Genomic DNA, 20,321 nt, shown 5'->3' on the forward strand with positions numbered 1-20,321 from the left:
TGCCCCACACCTGCTTCCCGGATCCACACCCACACAGTCTCTTGATTTCCTGCAAAGGTCAGGGCTGCTTTAGAACAGCAACACACACATCACTCAAAACATGGACTTTGATTCAGCATAAGTCTCTGCCCAATGGTAAATTTGGATTCTGTGGACAGATGCTCTAGTTCTGGGGCAGAGAGGGATCATAATTAGTGCACTGGTATTTTATCGATGGATGATTTACAAGTTATACAGGTATATACAAATAGGCATGGGATCATATGACTAATATATAATATACACATGTGTATTGCTGAGTTCCCTCTTTATAATGCATGTCAGTTCCATAGGAACATTAATCTTAACTGCTTTTCAACATTACCTGGCATGAAAGAATTCTCAAATATGTTTGGTGAATGAATGTGCTCTGAGTTTAACTCTTGGAATTGAGTTTATGGGGACTTTTGTGAGAACCTGATAATGCTTCAAAATCTATCCAACTTCACTTTATTAGGTACATTAGAATGATTGTTACCTTGCATAGTAATTGCATAATTAGACGCCTATTAGAATATAATTTGGAAAGGTCAGAAATAGGCATAAAATGGGTAAGAGCTATGGTTATTTTTGCAAGGTAATCATTGATTCCCTTAGAAATGTAGTGTTGATGTTTCTTTTGGTTTTTGCAAAGCAGTACAATCCTAATGCCTGAAAGTCAGGGAGTACCTTTGCTTCATTTAGTAGAAAGGAAAGGACAATGGGGAACAAGAGAGGTTAATTTGATGATCTCAGGCTGCTGTAAAAAAATGTGTTTTCATTTCAGATTAGGATATTCAATGATTTTTCCCCTTTAAAATAATACTTTTGTATGTGTGAGGATTCAATTTTTTTAAAATGGATCCCCCCCCCCCTCCATCCCATGTGTTAGCCAACTGGTAGGGACTGGAGTGTTTTTCCAGGGCAAACTGGTGAGTGGGGATAACTTTGCTGACTTTGGACAGTGTGAAGCCTGTTCCTCAAAGGTCTAACACGCCAACATATTCCAAGACAGTTTTTGATGATGACTGAGAACACTATTCCTGTGGAAGATTTAATGATCTGTTTCTTTTTCCTCTTGTTGTTGTTGTTGTTTGTTCAGAGAGTAACGTTAGCTTCTGTTCTAATTATAAATTAATGTCTTCATTTTCTCTGGGTACTGGCCTTACATGCCTTTAGTCTGTAAACTTTATGTATCTTTTCAGCCTGCTTTCCTAGATGACCAGAGTTCTTTGCTTCTCATTCTTGTGTGTCGGGGGGTGGGTTGGGGTGGGGGGAGGAACTCTTTGATAAATTTAAATGTATACTCCATTCTGTTCCCCACTGAAAAGCATCTTTGTTTCAGTGGTCTGTTCTATGTTTTATATGTAAAGATACCCATTTGCTTTCTGTAACTTAAAAGCTTACTCAGAAATGCTTGTTGCTTTTCTCACATTGTGATTTTTTTTAGAAAGGTAGGCTTATTTTGAGACTAAATCATATTACTACAGAGGTATTTCCATTTGGGATGTTTATGGGACTATAGGGGATTTCTCATTTCAGAATGACCTGCATTTCACTTGGTGTTTACCAAAAAACTTGCTCATTTATCTAACATAAGGGGCTAATTAAACTGCTTAAGTATATTCTTGGATGTTTGGAAGCTTTTTAAGCACCTTAGAGAGAATACTCTCACTGTGTCCACTTACAAATTCCACAGTGATTTTTCCACTTACAGAAACATGGTCTCTAAAATCTAAGTGGACACAGTGAGAGAAGAGGGTTGAGCATTCAATATTAAAGGCACCATAATCAATGTATAATTTTATATTTGGCTAATTGTAATGAGTTCTTTGTCAAACCATATTATATAACATGGTTTAAATTTTCTAAAGTTGTGGAAGAATTTGAGGTGAAAGTTCATGGTAATTGTAATAATAAACCAAAACTTTTACCATACGTGTGCCAGGTGCAAGTTTCAATTTATAATGTACAGAGTGGTCTCAATAAGTCAGCGGAGTGGATTACTCTGTCTTTATTTTCAGATAATGAAATCAAGGTGTAGGTAGTATACATATGTTCATGTCCATTATCCTCATGGTACTTTGTCATTATTACTGATTTTTCTTAGTGATGGAGAAATAAGTCTTATTCACCAACATAAAACTTAAGACAAATTCATTTTTTACCAACAATAGTTATCTTTGTAAAAATTATACCAAGGCATGTTTTTTTTTTTAAATTTTCACTGGAAAAAATAGAACTGGCAGTATGACAGTCAGTAGAGTTTTCAATATGCATGTATGTGTTTAACTTTTATGTTCTCCTATGTATTTTCCTGATCCACACTGGATCACAGACACACTCAGTGGAATGTTATCATTGTTTCCCATGCACTTCCTTCTTACACATGAAACTCTTACATTTCTGTGTGGCTGCAGTAAATTGTTTCCAGACCTGTCCATTCTGCATTTAAGTGTAAGCTGTGGCCTCTGTAGCTATGCAGTACAGACAAGTCGACTTACTATAGTCTTATTGTACTCAAAACAGACACCTCCCTCATAAAATCTGAGACTGGCCAAGAAGTTGGAGGTAAATCAATAGTGTATAACTCACTTTCCTTCCCTTGTTCCTTTAGCCAGCCTGCCACTTGAAGTTTTATGAACTTGCCTTCTTGGATGTGTTCAGTGATGATAGGGCAGAGTAGTTTAAGTCAAAACTCCGTTGCCTGATATGGCCCCTTTAAAGTATAGACCTGAGGAGATTGTATCAAGGGAAATCAATACTGGGGACTCTCTGCCATGAAATAGGTAATCCTTCAAAGCCTAAGATTGACATGGCAATCCACTAGGTAAATATGTGAGCAGTAGGGAGCATCAGTTGGCTTACTCTGTGGCTACATCCGGACTCTCTTTACTGGCATTGATGAACTTGCTCTTGTGCCATGGTCCACTTCCTCTTAGAGCCATACATACACATTGATTTTACTTAACTCACTTTCAGCTGTGCTTTGTTGAGTCAATATTTTATCCATCAACTTAAAAAAAAAAAAACCTAACCCAAATGACTCATCTCTGGTCAGTGGGTTTAACTTTCTGGTAGTCTGGTAACTTAATATGGCCTTGCAGTTTGAATTTATCTTTTCGGAGATTCTACTGTGTCTCCTCCTGTGTGTCTACATAAAACTCTTGGAAGCTGAGGTGACTATGATATGCTGTCACAGACAATCAATAATGATGATGATGATGATGATGATGATGATAATGATGATGTCAGTACCTTCTGAGATGGCATGTATGTTGCTGGATTGTAACAGTTTGACAGTTTGGGAGATTACCTGTTATCATTATGTTGTCTTTTTCTCAAAGTTAGTACAGTATTCCTAAATCTAAAAATACTTGGATCTCTTAGAAATAAGCACCAGAAAACATTCATAAATTGCTCACAGTAACACATGCTGAAGACTTTGGGCATACTGGTGAGGTCATTTACTGTACCTGAGTGTTTTAATGTGGTGAGAACCATGCTCTGTGTGAGATGTTGTAAAGATACACAGGACATATGGGTATTTGTACTTGTTGTCATGGTTGTACCTGGGGAGGCAATTGAAAAGATGGAAGGAAAGCTCAACATAGCACTACAAACTTGAGGTTGGCAGGGTAGAAAGGTGGAGAGGACTATTGACAAGCTGAGGTCAGCCATTGGTTTCTAGGTATAAGGACTAAGTTAATCATGGTTCACAGTGAATCGTGAACTTCAGTACATCTGGTAGGGAGGACTCTGAAGGTGTACAGAGCAAAGAGAGATATAAATGTTTAGGTGATGGATTATTCCCCTTCTCATGGTCTCATAATTATATGTTATTTATAAATAACTCTCATGCCACAGAACTTTCTTCCTCTCTAATGGAGCACATATGACAAAATTTCTAAATACATCTCTTTTTCTGCCAATATTTTAAATTAATGTCATTTTCCTTTATAAATGTAAATGTCAGTAATAAAATTTAAACTATGGTCCAATGGAAAATTGTCATTTAGAATTATTACTTCTCACCATTTTGTGTGTGTGTGTGTGTTTTCCTTTAAGAGCTGATTAAAATATCTGCTACTAGTAGTCTTTGATCCTCACAGTACCATGTTTTGATAGTTGACTTACTATGAAATGTTAGTTTATGCCAGTTAATAAGTAGTGAGAGCGGTCGGATGGCACTGAATTGTGCTTTGTGCTTAAGGAAGTATAACCAGCAAAGAACTCTGTCGGTTCTTCCTTGTCTTAGCCTCTCCTGAGTAGTAACAGGAACTCACATAGTGAAAAGAGATCAGTGTGTATGAACGGAAGCTGAGAACCAGGATCGGAAGAAAACAGTTTTTAAGTTCCAGTTTCTTTTCTGGTTTGAACGTTTTATGAGTGTATTTTATTACTGTCAAATGCTGAGCACATATGTATCTGTGTGCGGGTACTGGTGCCCACAGGGGACGAAGTCAGGTCACCTTGGAGCCAGAAGTAGAGGCAGTAGTAAGTCAGGGAACTATGTTACAGAGACTATCTGAATGGATGTCATGGCTTGCATCAAGATTCAGGATGGCTTTAGACTTCCTAACACTGGAATTTCTACAAATTATCCTTAAATATGTCTTTTTTTATCTCTGTCATGGCTGGGTGATGATATTGAAAATTCAAATGCTATAAAAATTATTCATTTCTTGACAAAAAACAGATGAGTGTACCACTTCTGACAAGTTACTTTGGTTTTTAATAGAGTATATACAACAAATTTGGATAATTAGTTTTACTCTTTTCTAACTATTAAAAAATACAGATTATTTTCTAGAAATGGTGTTCTTAGTAATGCAAGTAAGTATATTTATTTTTAGAACAAATAACCATTTGCAAGGGAAATTGTCAATATACCAATATTAAGAATTATTAAAAATGGATAAGTATTCAGGAAAGAGACACAATGAAAGTTTAGATTTATCTATATTACTGGACTCTTCCTTGCTAAGGACCATCCTTTCCTCCTGGTAAATACATAATAAAACTATCTGTGGAAGCTTTGTTGTAGCGACTGGGTCACAGATAGCCATGTACAGTTGTTTCTACCAGTTTTGATGAGGAAGAACCTGAGATTACAGGATTTAACTAGATTTGAGGCTGTAATTATTTGTTCTAAAACCTTCCTGCATTTTTATTGGATATTGCTCATTATCTCTTAATACTACATTTTGAGATGAAAGGTATAGATGATGAGGTTAAATAAATAATACTGCTTGGTATGTAATTCCGGATTTTTACATCTAGAAGAGATTAATTTAGAGAAAGAATGATTTCAGTGTCCTTTTACTTGATTTTCTCCCATTATGATTTTCTCAATATGTAAATTTTAGTATATATCATAGATAAATTTTAATGATAACTTCTATACCAGTGTCATTGACATTTCAAAAATTGTCATAATACAAATAATAGAGCAGGAAGAAAAATTAGCAGTGACTGAGTGGAAAACTGGACATATGTTATACCACATGAGAACACAGTGCTAATCTGATTTGCGTATTTCATTGTAGATTCAGTTGGTAATAGCTATAGGGGATTATGAGGTTAAATTTAAATAGAAATAGAATATGGACATCTCTGCACTTTGGTGGAAATATGTTGAAAGTAAATTAGAAACATCTGGTCCTAGTTTTTCTCCTTGTCTTCCTATATTTTGTAGTATTTTCTGCAATTTGGATATCGTTTAGAAAGTCCAGGTGTATGTTGTTATCTGAAGCCTTAAGTCCAACTTTAAGCCACTACCGGTTTTATAATTTCAGAGTTTGTTCCCAGAAGCCCAAGGTTCAGAGAATAATTTTGACTCTTCCAAACAAAGGATGTTCTTTTATTTCTTCACCAAGAGATGGTGATCTAATGGAACCTGCATTTTCCAGATCGGTCTTTTCACCTGTTTTCCACTAATTTTTCGTTAGCTTTAGTCAAGTATCCTATAGTGGAAAATGGAACCCATACATTTGCACGTTCTCTGGGCTCATTGTTGAAAAGAAAATAGTTGCATATAGAGCAGATGCTTATGATGCCATTTATGATAACTTCGCAGTGTTTTCTTTACCACACACTTTACCTTTAACATGTGTTTTCTCCATGCATATGTACTGGTTGTTCAATTTTACCATTTTTTTTACTACATTTAAATATGTAACACTGAATGCAGTATGGTAAGTCATTACTGCTATTATCAAGGGTGATGATGAAAATCCAACCATTCTATGCCTCATAAAGACATTGATTCATTCTGTTGATTCTTCCAGACATATATTGCTATTTGAAATAGTGTCAGAAGAATACTTAATCCTGGGGCAGTTGGAATCCAAAGAGAAGGTTGGATGAGTAGGGTGTTTATATTAATTATGCAGCTACTGATTGTCCCAGTTTTTGATGTGATACAGTTAGTACCTTTTGTGATTTTTAAAGTAGATTTTTAAAATGAAATATGCAGTTATTGTTTGAAATTGTCACATGCATACATATTCCTGGCTTAATAGCTTTGATGCTATATAAAAGGAATGAGACATATAAAAGACCATATATTTAAAAAAAAAAAAAGCCATATGGGTTGTTCCATTTTCCTGTTGCTATTTCTCTGTTTTGGATTGGTACTGGCTTGTATTCAGATAAGATGAAAGTCATACCATGTTCCCATACTTTGAATATGGAATCTTAGTGTTCAATGCACGAATTGTTCTTGCCACAAAAATCAAGGCCTGGGGCAGTGAAGTTTTCCTGCTCTTTAGCCTCAGGTAATCCGACCCTCTACAGAAGCACTTCTCTTCTGCACTTATCAAAGGGTTCTGTTTCTAACCATCACAATGGCTTTCTGCCTCGCTTTAAGAAAAGTTTTGTAAATCAAGAAAGCTTTTGTCCTACGTTCCTTTCATCTCCGCTCGCTCCTCCCTATGCCTTTTATTCCTGAGTTCCATCAGGCACTCTAATATTACACAAGCTGTAGAGACATAAGATGGTTAAGGACAATGAACTAGAACTGTATGAGTCCCACAAAATACATCCTTCAGTACCACTGTATCAGTTTTTCTCCAAGTAGACCAGAATTTATGATGACTTACAGTGACGAGATCATGTGTGAAATTATTTGTATCATTTTAGATAATCGAAAATGGGACATTTCAGGTTTTTGTTGTTGTTGTTGTGGGGGCGAGGAATAGAGAGAGAAGAGAGAAAAGGAGAGGAGCAGGGAGGAGGGAGAGAGGGAGATGGAGAGAGAGTGTAAAGAAAGGCAGAGAAGCTAGAAAGGCAAAGAGGGAAGTGGGGTGGAGGAGGCGGGTTCCACTCTTTCCCATCATCTCTGTATTTTCCCTGACATTCTACCCCACCCCAGAAAGCATTGCAATTTTAATACCATTTTACTGTTTTTCACTGCTTTAGGTTATTACATATGCTATTAATCCATATTGATTTAAAATATTGAAAATCAGGTTAATTTTGCATGGTTGCTGATGTCACTATCTTTCGCAAGCAGGCTGTCGTGCCTTGTGTAAGCATAATAAGCCACCATCTTTAAATAATTAAATTATATTAATTTTTTTTTTTACAGTGCTGAGGTTTGAACCCTGGGCCTCTTGCCCGGTTGCTCAACCATCTACCCCTGAGCCACTTTCCTAGATCTGGGTTGGAGTTTTATTTAGATATATAAGCAATCAGAATTTCACTAGTTAATCAATTAATTTTGCATGTAGTGTATGCATGTGTTCTTGTAGGTGTATGCTAAACATATGGCTATGACTGGAGGCCAGAGGTCCAAGTCCAAGGTCTTTATTGCTCTTCGGTTTATCGTTTTGAGACAATGTCTCTCATTGAATTTGAAGCATGCCAACCAGGACGTACTGGCTGGCCATCTAGGTCTAGGGATTCTCTGGTTGACACCTTCCCAGCTCTGGAGGACAGGAGTGCCTCACTTTGTCTTGTTGTTACCTGGACTCTGGAGGGCTGAACTTAAGTTCTCGTCCTTGTTTGGTAAGCACTTTACCAATTGAGCTATCCATTTCAGCTATCAGCTCAGCTCCTCAAATTCAATATTTATACATTTCATGTACTGTTGTTTATATACTAGCCAAAGACACAAAGGAATCTGAAAATGATGCATATTATTATCTATATTACTCTATTGTAAAAGTACACTTATGTAAGCATCCGCTTAGTTGTTTATAAATACTTTCAGTAAATGGTATAGCATTTTAAGTGTGTATTTTATTTTCCAAATAACTGTCACTTTTCAACTATCATGGTTCTTTTCTAATCTTTGCTTTGTCCTCTATGTTCTGTAATGCACATTTTAAAAAGTGATGTGGAGAAAATTGGATGTAAAAAATGACAACAACAACAACAACAAAAAAAAACAGATGCCTACACTAACCATTTCTTAGGCTCACAAACCATTCCACAATTTTATTCTTTAAACTGCAGATAACATTCACTGTTTCTGGAATGTGATGTTTCCTTTCTTTTCATTGACAATTATGTATGTGATAATTTTGAAAACTAGTATTTTAGAATGCATTGAGCCTGAAATTCTGGGGATCTGATCCCAGCTCCTCATGATGGTGGGTAAACCCTTCCCTAACTGATCTATTGCCTCAGTTTCCCCACCGAAGAAAAAAGACCAGTTTCATATTTGGACCCATACATGCATTACTTTTTAGCTAAGTTTGGTGACACTGTCACTAGTCTAGCTTGTGCAGTGTTTTGAGAACAAGGACAGAGATTTAATGAAATAGGGGCTTAGACTCCGCTCAAACACCCTGCCTCCAACGCAAATCTCCTATTTACAGTGATCCTTGTGAATGTTTAATGGTAGGCTGTATGCAGTCTCGAATTAAAGACCATATGGGGACAGTTATCCTGGGTAAAATGGCCAACGTGCCTTGTATTGTGTATGGACGATAACAGGGCAGGTGGTAATCCGTCTTCACAGAGTGGAGACAGCTGGTATTTTCTGTAAACTGAAGCAGTCTTTTGCAATGTAGCCTCACCTCACAGCTGATATGTTGGTGCTTATTAGTATAATTTAAAGCATACATTGATGTGAAGAACCGTTGTGTTTTGCTGTCTGGTACAAAGAGCACCTTCTGGCAGAGGCATAATGGGAGAAAAAAACGTGTACACACCCATATGTAGATTCTAGTTTTAGGAATTAAGAATCCTTTCTTTGATTTAGTTGTTTTTAATGATAACACAAAGATTAGATTCTTCTATAAAATATTTCCCTTTGAAGCCTCATCTCGGTGTTCCATATTCTCCAAAATTATAATGTTGCTGTGGTAAGTCATTAATTCACATCATCAAGACATATTTTTTTTTAAAAAATTCACCTTTAAGTTTCTTTCCTTTTTTTTTTTCCTTTTTTTTTTTTGAGGCTATTTCCCATCAAGAAGCACTCATTAGACAAATACTGAAATCAAAATAGCAGAATCTCAATCTGATGAGATGTTTTAATGTTCGTGCATTCTCATGTTTGAGTACAAAGAAGAAATAAACTGTGTTATGGTATACTAAAGAGTAGTTTCAGACAGTTTACAGTCCATTTCAGATTCCAATTACTTCCTGGGAGAACTGTACAAATTGTGACAGGATCTCCAGTCTCAATGACCATATCCCTTGATTTAGTCCATCTCCAAAGTCCCTAAGGCAAGCTCAGGTTAAAGGTCAGGTTACTGGTGCATGACACCCTTGCTCACTGCAGTGAGATGGAGATCAGCGCTTTTGAGCAGTGCCCTGGACATGATTTCCATCTCCACTGTTCATGCAGCACACAGCACATATTGCTAATACAGCTCCTGTCTTCCTTGGGCTCATCACAAGGAAATTGTGAGTAGGCCAGTACGAAAGGGGTCGTAGAGCATGGCTAAGTTCCTGCTCACAAAGGAGTGATGAGTTTTACAGTTAATCACTCAGTTTCACGACTCAGGTACTCTTACATCAATTCAGTAAAAAAATAAGTAAAAAGTAAGAAATAAGAAATATATAATTATGATGTGATAATGACCCAATAAAGTAAACTTAACAACTGCCGATGTGATTTCAAAAGTTGCTGTCTGTACATAGGGTTTGGACTTTCTCACATAGAGGTGGAGATATGTTTCCACTCTTATGTCTCCAAGTCTATTGAATGAGCTGGTCTGAGATGGAGAATTCCCATTGCTAATGATTCCCAGCTAGGGCTGCTTCAGCCAGTTGGGAGACTCCATGCTGGGAAACCTAGCTTTGCTCAAACACTATTGAACTTTGCTTATGTATGTTTTAGTTATCTAACACCATGTAAAACAACAATCTTTGCTGAAACGGGGAAAGCTTGTATCCAGAGTAGTGGCTAGGTTGTTTCCATAGCATGTGTACAAACATTTGCAGAGAACTTGGTCACTTGTCTTGGGGATGGCATTTAGAGAAACCATTTGATTTGCTGGTCATTTTTTGTTTTCTCCCATTTATCATCAGTTGTAATATTTTCATCCCTAATGTTAGATTTTTTTTTTTTACCAACTGCCTCCAACTTATGATATTTCACATTTATTGTGGATCCCTTGAAGAGTAAGATCAGTGGCATTTGAACACAGGAAATGATTTTCATGCTTCCTTAGGCTTCCCCTAAGTGCCAGTCTTTAGGTGAGTGTGTAGATATGAAGTCCTTCCTATGGGACAATAAAAAGATAAATAAAGAAGCTGAACAAAAAACACAAAATACCTTGGCATTTGCATATAGCACGTGTGTCAATGGGATAAATATGACCTTAATTAAGTATAAATCTTTATATTATAGACCATGCAGGAGTGTTTTACACACACACACACACACACACACACACACACACACACACACACACACACACTGATTGCTTTATTTACTGGAGGTCTTCTCATTTTGAGTATAAATTCACTGTCCTTCATGTTTGAAACTAAGATTCAAAATAAAACTATGCATTATCCTTAATAATTGAGATTTGGAGGTATTTTCACACAGTATTATTATTCAAAGTCTGTGAAATGTTACTATTGAAGTCTGCTGTTAAAATGTGTCGAATTTCAGGATCAATAATTTGATTATTTTACTGAGGCATCATGGGTTTTAATAGTTTAAACAACTTATGTCAAACATCTTCAATCAGTAATAACTATTGCTAGCTATTAAAATTTTCTTTTATGTACTTTTAGTTATACATCGTTAAAAAGAGCCAGTCACCCAAGTAAAGCCTTGGTGTACTTTTAAAGTGAAGCTTCCTTTCAGCGTGTTTTTCAATTGGGATTTGTTCTTGGTGTGTTATTGTTGTAAACATTAATCGAGTAGCTTTATTCCAAAGGAAAAAAGGAATGAGACTAGCAATGTATTGGTTGACTGCTTTATTGGTTTGTTGATTTAATTCATCGGTATAGCAGAATATCCACGACCACAAATAAATTATTTAGCTTCCAGGAATCAAATTGTTATCAGAACACTTATTGAGCATGTGGTTAGAAAATGGGTGTGCATTATTCTTAAGATGCTTCCCGTGGTTATACACGTGTGTTAAGATCTAGGGTTTTCTACATCGTATACATCCAATCCATCTTTTACCACCACAGGAAGAGCCTTTGTGTTTGCCATTCTCCAACAAGATTCCTTTTTTAAAAAGATTTATTTATTTATTATTTATACAGAAGAGGGTGCCAGACCTCATTACAGAGGGTTATGAGCCACCATGTGGGTGCTGGGAATTGAACTCAGGACCTCTGGAAGAGCACTCGGTGCTCTTAACCTCTGAGCCATCTCTCCAGCCCTCCAACAAGATTCTTAACAGCAGAAGAATCAGGGACTCTGTTTTCCTTTATGAACCAAGTCCATACATCTTTCTAAACAACATGAAAATTCTGGTGTAGTATGTCTTGTGAATGTGAAAAAGTTTTTATGTGACACATTATGGGTTCTGATACTCGGAATAGTTCTAAAGTGGATGTGAAATAACATTGTCCTGTTTAAAGAAGAAAGTGTTTAGTACATCTAAACTGTGTGTGAACCAAATGGGAAATTGGTTCTCATGGGGCATTAGTGAACGCCAGAAGAGAAATATTCATGTGAAACTCCATTTTGTCGTCCTGAGATACTGAGATCCATAAAACACCCATATTAAAGGACCACGAATCACATTCTCACATTCAGTTTTCTTTCTGATTCCCCATGTATTTTTCCGTATAAGTTCTAAAAACTGGCTTTAAAGTGTGGACTGTATTTTAAGCTTGTACCATGGATATTGTAAAGTCAGTTCACAAAGACTGCAGGAAAGGTTTTAGAGTGCAATGTGTTCTACCGCTCCATTCAGCCCTGTGTGCTTTGCAGCTGTGGGGTAAGACTGACCTTTTCCCCCATGACAGTCGTGGGCCTTCTGTGTCCCTAGCATGCTGGCTAATCAAACATGAAGGGTACTAATTGTATAAGAGATATCCAGGCGTCTATATATTTCCCGGATGGTAGTCAGGCAACGTGTGGCTCTACAACTTCCTTCCTGGCCTCTATTCTATAGCCCAGTGTGTCCTCAATCTCATTGTCCTCCTGCCTCAGCCTCCCATGTCCTGGGATTACAGCCCTGCTCCACCGTGCCAGCGTGGTGGAGCATATGATTCTGTGTGCTGATATATCATGTCCCACAATATATTGTGTACCCTAATAAAACTTATCTGGGGTCAGAGAATGGAACAGCCACTAGATTAGACATAGAGGCCAGACAGTGGTGGCACACACCCATAATGCTTGCATTTTGGAGGCAGAGCTCCATCCAGATCTCTGTGAGTTCAAGGCCACGCTGGGAACAGAGCCAGGTATGGTGGCACACACCTTTAATCCCAGCACTTGAGATCTCATGTCTTGCTTGACACTCGCCTTTAATTCCAGGAAGTGATGGCAGGAAGCAGAAAGGTATATAAGGTGTGAGGACCAGGAACTAGAGGCTTTTAAGCTTTTAGGCTTTATAGCAGCAGTTTAACCAAGACCCTTAGGGTGAGGACTCTGTGGCTTCCAGTCTGAGGAAACAGGATCGGCTGAAGTTTGGTAAGGTGAGGTTGGCTGTAGCTTGTCCTGTTCCTCTGATCTCTCAGTTTTAACCCCAATATCTGGCTCGGTTTTTTTTTTGAAATTATTACTAATAAGACCTTTTAAGATTTATGTTACAATTTGGATTAGGTCAGGAAGTGGTAATAGAAAAAGAGCCGCAATTAGTAGCCACATACAGTGATTTTTTTTTTCTACTTCTAACCAGCCTCTAATGTATCTACTTCAAATTTCACTGAGAAATATTGGTGATCCCCAGTGCATGTGAGTCACCATTTACAAACTCTGTGCTTTAGGAAATTAAATATTTACCACATATTTTCTAAAAAACACTGAGGTTCAGCAGTTCCTTAATTTTGGGTCTGTGCTGTTTGTTCACCAGCAACAAGGAAATACCTAATTTTCTTGATGGTAGGTTATGTTAGTGAAAATCAGATTTATCTTGTGAGTACAAGTAAATAAGCTAAGGATACGTTCTGAATGTGTCATTGATTGCAGTGTGGGGTACAAATTGCAGAGAATCAATGCAATAGGAACTAAATTTACTAAACGTTAATTCACTGGTAAGATCTTCATTGCTATGCCCTTCTCTGAATACATAGCAGTTAAAATGAGAGACTTCCTCACATTTTGGGGAAATGCACAGCGTTATAAAATTTTAACTATTTCAGTTTTATACACTTCGTTATTTTCACATCTCTTATTCTTCTATTAAGGGAAATTTTCTTTTTAGAACATACAGCTATATTCTTTTATTAAATGAAATCCAAATACTTAATATTTTTGCCTTTATTTTTAATTTTAAGTAGTTCTTCTTTAAAATAATCATGTCAGGACGTGATAGGTTTAAAAAAAGAGGACGTAAGGTTGAGTAGGTAGGAAATAGGTGGTGTACCTGTGAGAAGTTAAGAGAGAAAGGTGAATATGATCAAAATTCAGTATGTAAACTCTCAAAAAGTTATTAAAAATGAGAACAAAAATAATAAATCACTTTTAAATATTAGGTCTTAAAATATATTCTTTTAAAGAGTTTCCCTTGTTCCCTTTTCCCTAATAAGCTCCATGTTATAAAATAAAACTACTCTTCTGGGACCTGATATTATTTTCCTATTGACATGGATTTTTAATTGTCAGCTTGTCATGAATATACTCCAGACATGGAGTATTGAGTAAAAGTTGGACAACTACATGAATTACATTGGTTATGGCTCCCCAGTGTGGAATTTGATTTTGCTTCTTCTTAATATATAGGTATTGTCATTGTATCCAGGACTGTACCAAGTACAGTCATGTCATTTCTTCATGTCAGAGGGCACCCGGCTTCCAGAACAAACGGAGCCCCCAGCTTGGCCCCTAAGCCAAGTGTGCAAGGTTGCCTCTCAAAGATGGGCTGCTTTCCGCTTTCACAGGATGCTGATGTGAATGAGACGGAATCTGGAATCCTTCTGGAGGACTGTATACCTTTTGCAACTTCTCTAGCACTCTGCTAGGCTGATTTGTGGCTATTTTTTGCAGGGAGCGTTGTTTTGCACAAATGATTTTCCAGGGGTTGTGTAGAGGTACTTTCAGGGCTGGCACAACGTAATGAGGGAGCACTGACCTGTAACACAGCAGAGTATAAATAAATAAAATAAATAAATAAACAAGCAAGCAAGTAAGTAAATAAATAGTTAATTAATTAAATAAATAGATGAAATCAATTGACTGTGTTATTTTAGGGTGTATATTGCCCCCACATCTTTACAACTGCATTGAATATTGGTGTCATATGAAAGGAGAATATTTAAATTATTTGAAAGGACTTCTAAAAATTCTTGTCTGTCTCAACCAGGTGTCTTTGTGAAGCTTGATATCCTTATATTATAGCAAATGTAACAGTCTGAGTGCAAGTGGTTAGTAAACCCAGCTTCATCAAACCATAAATTAAAACATCTGCAGAAATTATAAACCAGTGCCACTTCTCACACGAAATATATTTGCCCTGGGAAGCAGCTATTTTGCAAGAAATCATTTGTTGATATGTAATAAAATTATAGAATAAATGAGTAAATATTTTAATCTTCCTTGATATCAGCATCTAATAGCAATTGCTGTTAGATCCAGTTGCCGTCAATGAAATCACTTTGGGAACCTGCATGATTTTTAAGGGTGCCAAAGGTCCTGAACGCCAAACACTGCAGAACAGATGCTTTAAGCTATCAGAAAGTCTAATGTTCCTTTGTTAGAAGAGTGATGTTCCAAGGATTGGACGGAACGCACACATATGCATTTGATTGCTTATCTTAGGCAAAGGAACCCCAACCCGTTTTTCAAGGATCTCTTCAGTTTTCACATTTGATTTGTCCTGAGCCCGTCTCCAGGTGCAGATGTGTTGACTCAACTGCGCAAACAGAGAGGGGCTGCGTCGTAAAGGCCACGCCGGTGGCTGTCAGGATGGTTTTAATTAACAGGAAGGCACTCATGCTCCCATTTTGTGTGCACTCGAAAATGTTAGTTGTCCACCGAGATGGCTCACAGATGAGGCGCTACGTGTGCCTGGTTGAAATGCAGCTGTGACATATGCTTTTTTGAGGAAGACGGCAGAACGGACTTGGGGCAAGTGATGCCATGTGAATTAGGGACTGTTTTGTGAGCGATGGTGGACAGCTGCTGTGCTGTCCTAATGAGTGGCGGAAAAAAAGCCACAGCAGAGAGGGTCTTGGAATTCTGGAACAAGAATATTCTTGTTGGTTCTCTCTGTGTATCACTATCTGTCTGTCTGTCTCTCGCTCTCACCACACACACACACACACACACACACACACACACACACACACACACACTGCTTGTGCATGCATCCACGTTTGTAAGATGAATAGATCTTGATCAGAATTGTGTTGAATTCTAAAGTGACGACATGGTGTCACCCTCTTACCTAGCTCTTGACTTGTCATCCTTGCAGTTGTTGGCAGAACACAACCCGTCACAGTGCTAAAAGCACAAGCTTTTCAGTCAGTTGGATACGCAGAGACCCAAGTTCTGCCTCCCCTATCTGCTGGTTGTGTGTTGGCTGGTGGCTGTAGTGAGACGCACTTTCAGTGTGAAATAACGATTAAAACTGTTTTCCCCCCAAAACTGCTGTTAATATTCAAGCACATTTCCCATAGAGAATACTCAGTTATACTTCTACATGTGAATATGAGTATATTACAGATATGTTCATCTACATATGGAGAGATGAATATGACTTTATTATTTCTGCCGTGATATTTGATGTATCAGATGAAAAAATAGATAGATACTGTCGCTTTTTAAAGCAAATTTAATGTATAAGATGGGCGAGTTGATTTTATCAGTTGAATAATTGGGAGAAGGAATTGTTGAATAAATAAAATTAACCACACATATGAAGATGCCATTCTTCCGTCTTTCCCTCTGTCCCCTTATTTTGTATAATTCTAATTGAGGTGAACAAGTTATGTGTACTTGCATAGATCTGTGTGTTCTCGTGGCTGTGGATGCGTACAGCCTGCTAGGGCTTCAGTTAGCTTGGATGATTGTGGTTGTTGTTTACACGGCATCAGCATTTGCCAAGAACGCAAGTTCTGAGCTACTTTGGGAGTTTATCCAGTTCCATTTTAATGGGTAGGAGTATAATTTGAACAGAGAATGAAACAGTGGTATTTTGTAGCATTTTCTTTCTCCCCTAACTTTTCAAGGGTTATTCTGAATTGCCAAAGGGAAGCATTGAGATTTGGTCTCAGGGTAATTAGCCTTTTGATGCAATGGGTGTCATGAATATTTACTGTGGACCAGTGCCACTGTACATAGAGGTTTGTCAAATAGATTCTAATTAATGGTATCAGCATATATAAATTTCCAGCCCGTGAATGATAACCTTCTGAAGTAACTCATACCTTTGAGAGTGTATGTGGGGGGGGAACGACACAAACAAATAAATATATTATTTAACATCTATTGGCTATTCTGTCTAGTTCAGTTATAAATGTTTCATACCTATTCACCCTGCCATTTCATATAGCCATGCTCTGAGGCAAGAAAATTCCTATTTTGTTGGTTACAAAAATATGTCAGGATGATTATCTAACTCACCGAATGTCACATAGAGTGGCCTCTTCTACTCAATTCTCTAGAGTAGGTGAGCATTAAAAAAAAAAAACCCTGTGCGACACACTTCTGAGCTTCTTTGTATATCCCCAGCCTTCTGTATTTGTTCATTTAATGTTTTTAATAAATGGAGGTGAAAATAAGCATAGTGTCAGGTTTAGCTCCTTGCCCATGTGTTTGTGTGAACTGTGTCTTTGAAGTTAAGCTTGCAGGCAGGTGTTGGGTATGGGGGTGCTGCAGATGAGAACTTACTCAAGATAAACAAACTAAACATAGAGAAAGTATTTGATTACAGTGTTTTCTACTGGCCACGTTGAAAACCCATAATATTTATTGTATATAGGCTATGGGCTCTTGAAGGCAGAACCACTATCTATCCATAGGAATGCATCTCTTTGAGGATTCCGTGAATAAAAATGGCGACTGTTAATTGTCATGTTGGCAAGTATTTTGAAGTGTTATGTTTTTGTCTGCCTTTAAAAAATCACTGTTGCTGATTCTTCTGAGAGTATTTGATACCATTTTTTGTTTTTCTTTTCAGTTTTTTAATTAGTTCTTTGAGAACTCCATACGATACATTTTGATCATACGTACCTCTTTCCTCAGCTCTGTCCCACCTTCCCTCTCCACCCAAATGTGTTTGCTTTCCTTTCGCTTCACCCATCAAGTCCAGTTTGTGATGATGAAAAGTAACTCCGGTTAGAGTTTAAAAAACCTCTGGTACCTAATGTTTGGAAGTGTAAAAACAGCTTTTTCTACATTAAGAGAGTGATGTGGGCAAGTGATTCCTTTGAGGAATAAATAACACATCTTAAATTAATTCTTTAATTAATTGTAGATTAAATATATAACTGCCTTCATGTTGAAAATATATGTTGTTTTATTTCACATATTTAGGTTTTCTTATAAACCTCACAATATTTATTCCATTGAAAGCAAAATAATATTTTACTCCTGCAATAGCTATGAAAACCATACAAGGCAGCAAAATAGTGTCATAGGTCATTGTCTCTAAGTGATGACTGAGTTACCTGGTAGGCATAAAGGACCATAAGGTACACCTAGAGTCCATCATGAGGCAATAGACTATTTTCTTGGGAAGAATTTTATGGGGAAGTTTGATGGCTTTTCTGGAAAGAACCATGAAAGGACACATGCATTTCCCCAACCATTTTCCCTTCCCCCTTGGTACTAGAAGACAGAAAAGAAAACAATAGAAAAAGTGGCCACTATAATGGAAAGATGGGCAATCACCAGAGTGATTAGTGTAGACATTTTATGGGGTCTAATCTACCTCTGGAACACTGCATTCTGTCAAGAACAGAGGGCTAATGCATCTTCTAAATATCTCAAGACAGGAGCCAATTTATGTCTGTCAGGCCTCACTTGTCTCTCATTTAAATCTCTCCTGTTAGGGAATGACATATGATTCCCATTGTAGTCAAATTTCACTCTTGATTTTAGTCAAAAATAATTTTAAAAGCCTTCTGACAATTTAAAAGAGCATTTTACAATAAATGGCATTATTTTAAACCCCCTGCTGGATATCAGAAGCTATCTATAATTAGTAGTAAGTTTTAATATTGTACTTGCTTTCATTATATATATATATATATATATATATATATATATTACTATATTTTAAAGTAAAACTCCTTTAAGACATACCCACATCCATTATTAGATCTTTCTCTTTTGGTAAATCTTGAGGGCTTGTAGAAAACTTGGTGATCACTAATCTGAACGAACATCACATTATAATTTTTGTTGGCTGAATGATAGGCCCTGGTAATGTTTCATTGGTTAATTAACTTCCTAACATTTGTAGGTATGATGTCTGCTATACTCATGATTGTCAAGGCATAATGAAATTGTGGGCTGTAAGAACTGAATGTGGTATTTCCCCTCCCCATTACATGTCTCATGCAAGCAGTATAGCCCACTTACTTCAGGTCAGCATGACATTGTGTGCCAAATTGCATACTGCCTTGGGCCAGATGAGCCACTGCCATACATTGCTCATGCAGATGCAAATTGCCACTTATCTAAAGAAGAGCCTTACAATAAGCGAACAAGCAATTTTTGTCTCAGTAGTGAGGCTGCTAATATCTGGATGGATGAATAATGAGAAGGAGGTGTAAGAGATGGATAAAAGCATTACACTGATTTCCCTTTTTGGATTATTACTGTCTATACTCTTCATGAAATTAGTCTTATAAAATTACTTGTTTTCCATCCTGTTCTCGAATATAATATTTACTTTGGAGGGAAAAAAATCATTACACTTATCAAACATTAGTAAAAACATTTTGTAATTAACTCATAATATTTTTCTTTTAAAGTTACTGTAAAAATCATTTTGAAAGCAATTCAACTTTCAGAACTCTTTGGTGAACATATACATGCAGAAGGAATCACCCATATTCATTTCTCAGAGGAATTATGTAGACAAAGATGAAAGGAATGGGATGTACATTTCCCTTGAAACTAGTTTTGGGGCTAAATGTAGGACTGATATTCAAGGAGTCAACAACATTTTACTTTAAAATGTCACTGTGTGCATTAATAGAAAGATTTAGTGAACTAGGTATAGTGAATTTTCATTAAAAATATGGTGAATTTTTCATCAGATTTTGGTGAGGTGAGGTTAGTTTGTGGTTTGTCTGACTGGCTGATAAATAAAGTTGTTTGACCAATGGTGGGGCAGAATAAGATGAGGAAGGACATTCTAAAGAGAGAGAGGAAGAAAGAAAGAGGAGCAGAGGAGACGCTGCTAGCCACCACCATGAGAAGCAAGATATAAAGGTACTGGTAAATCATGAGCCATGTGGCAAAGTATAGATTTATAGAAATTGATTAATTTAATATATAAGAGCTAGCTAGTGAGAAGCCTGAACCATTAGCCTATACAGTTCATAATTAATATAAGTCTCTGTGTGTCTATTTGGGTCTGAGCAGCAGCGGACCAGGCGGGACACAGGAAAACTTTCAGCTACAAGATTTATCATTTAAAAACTTCAAGATTTTACATTCTTAGGCCTCCCCTCATGGTCTGAATTGCTCGAAATATTGTTATTGTCCATTAATCAACCAATCAATCAATCAATTACCTATCCATTTCTCTCTG

General features: G+C 37.0%; 1 protein-coding gene across 6 annotated transcripts in view; it reads left to right on the forward strand.

The window, feature by feature from the left end:
• The window catches only part of Robo1 (roundabout guidance receptor 1), a 997,953-nt gene that overhangs the window by 703,779 nt on the left and 273,853 nt on the right, over positions 1-20,321 (forward strand). The gene's annotated exons all lie outside the window — the stretch shown is intronic.

Source organism: Peromyscus maniculatus, chromosome 12, assembly GCF_049852395.1.
Source record: "Peromyscus maniculatus bairdii isolate BWxNUB_F1_BW_parent chromosome 12, HU_Pman_BW_mat_3.1, whole genome shotgun sequence".
Classification (NCBI taxonomy): domain Eukaryota; kingdom Metazoa; phylum Chordata; class Mammalia; order Rodentia; family Cricetidae; genus Peromyscus; species Peromyscus maniculatus.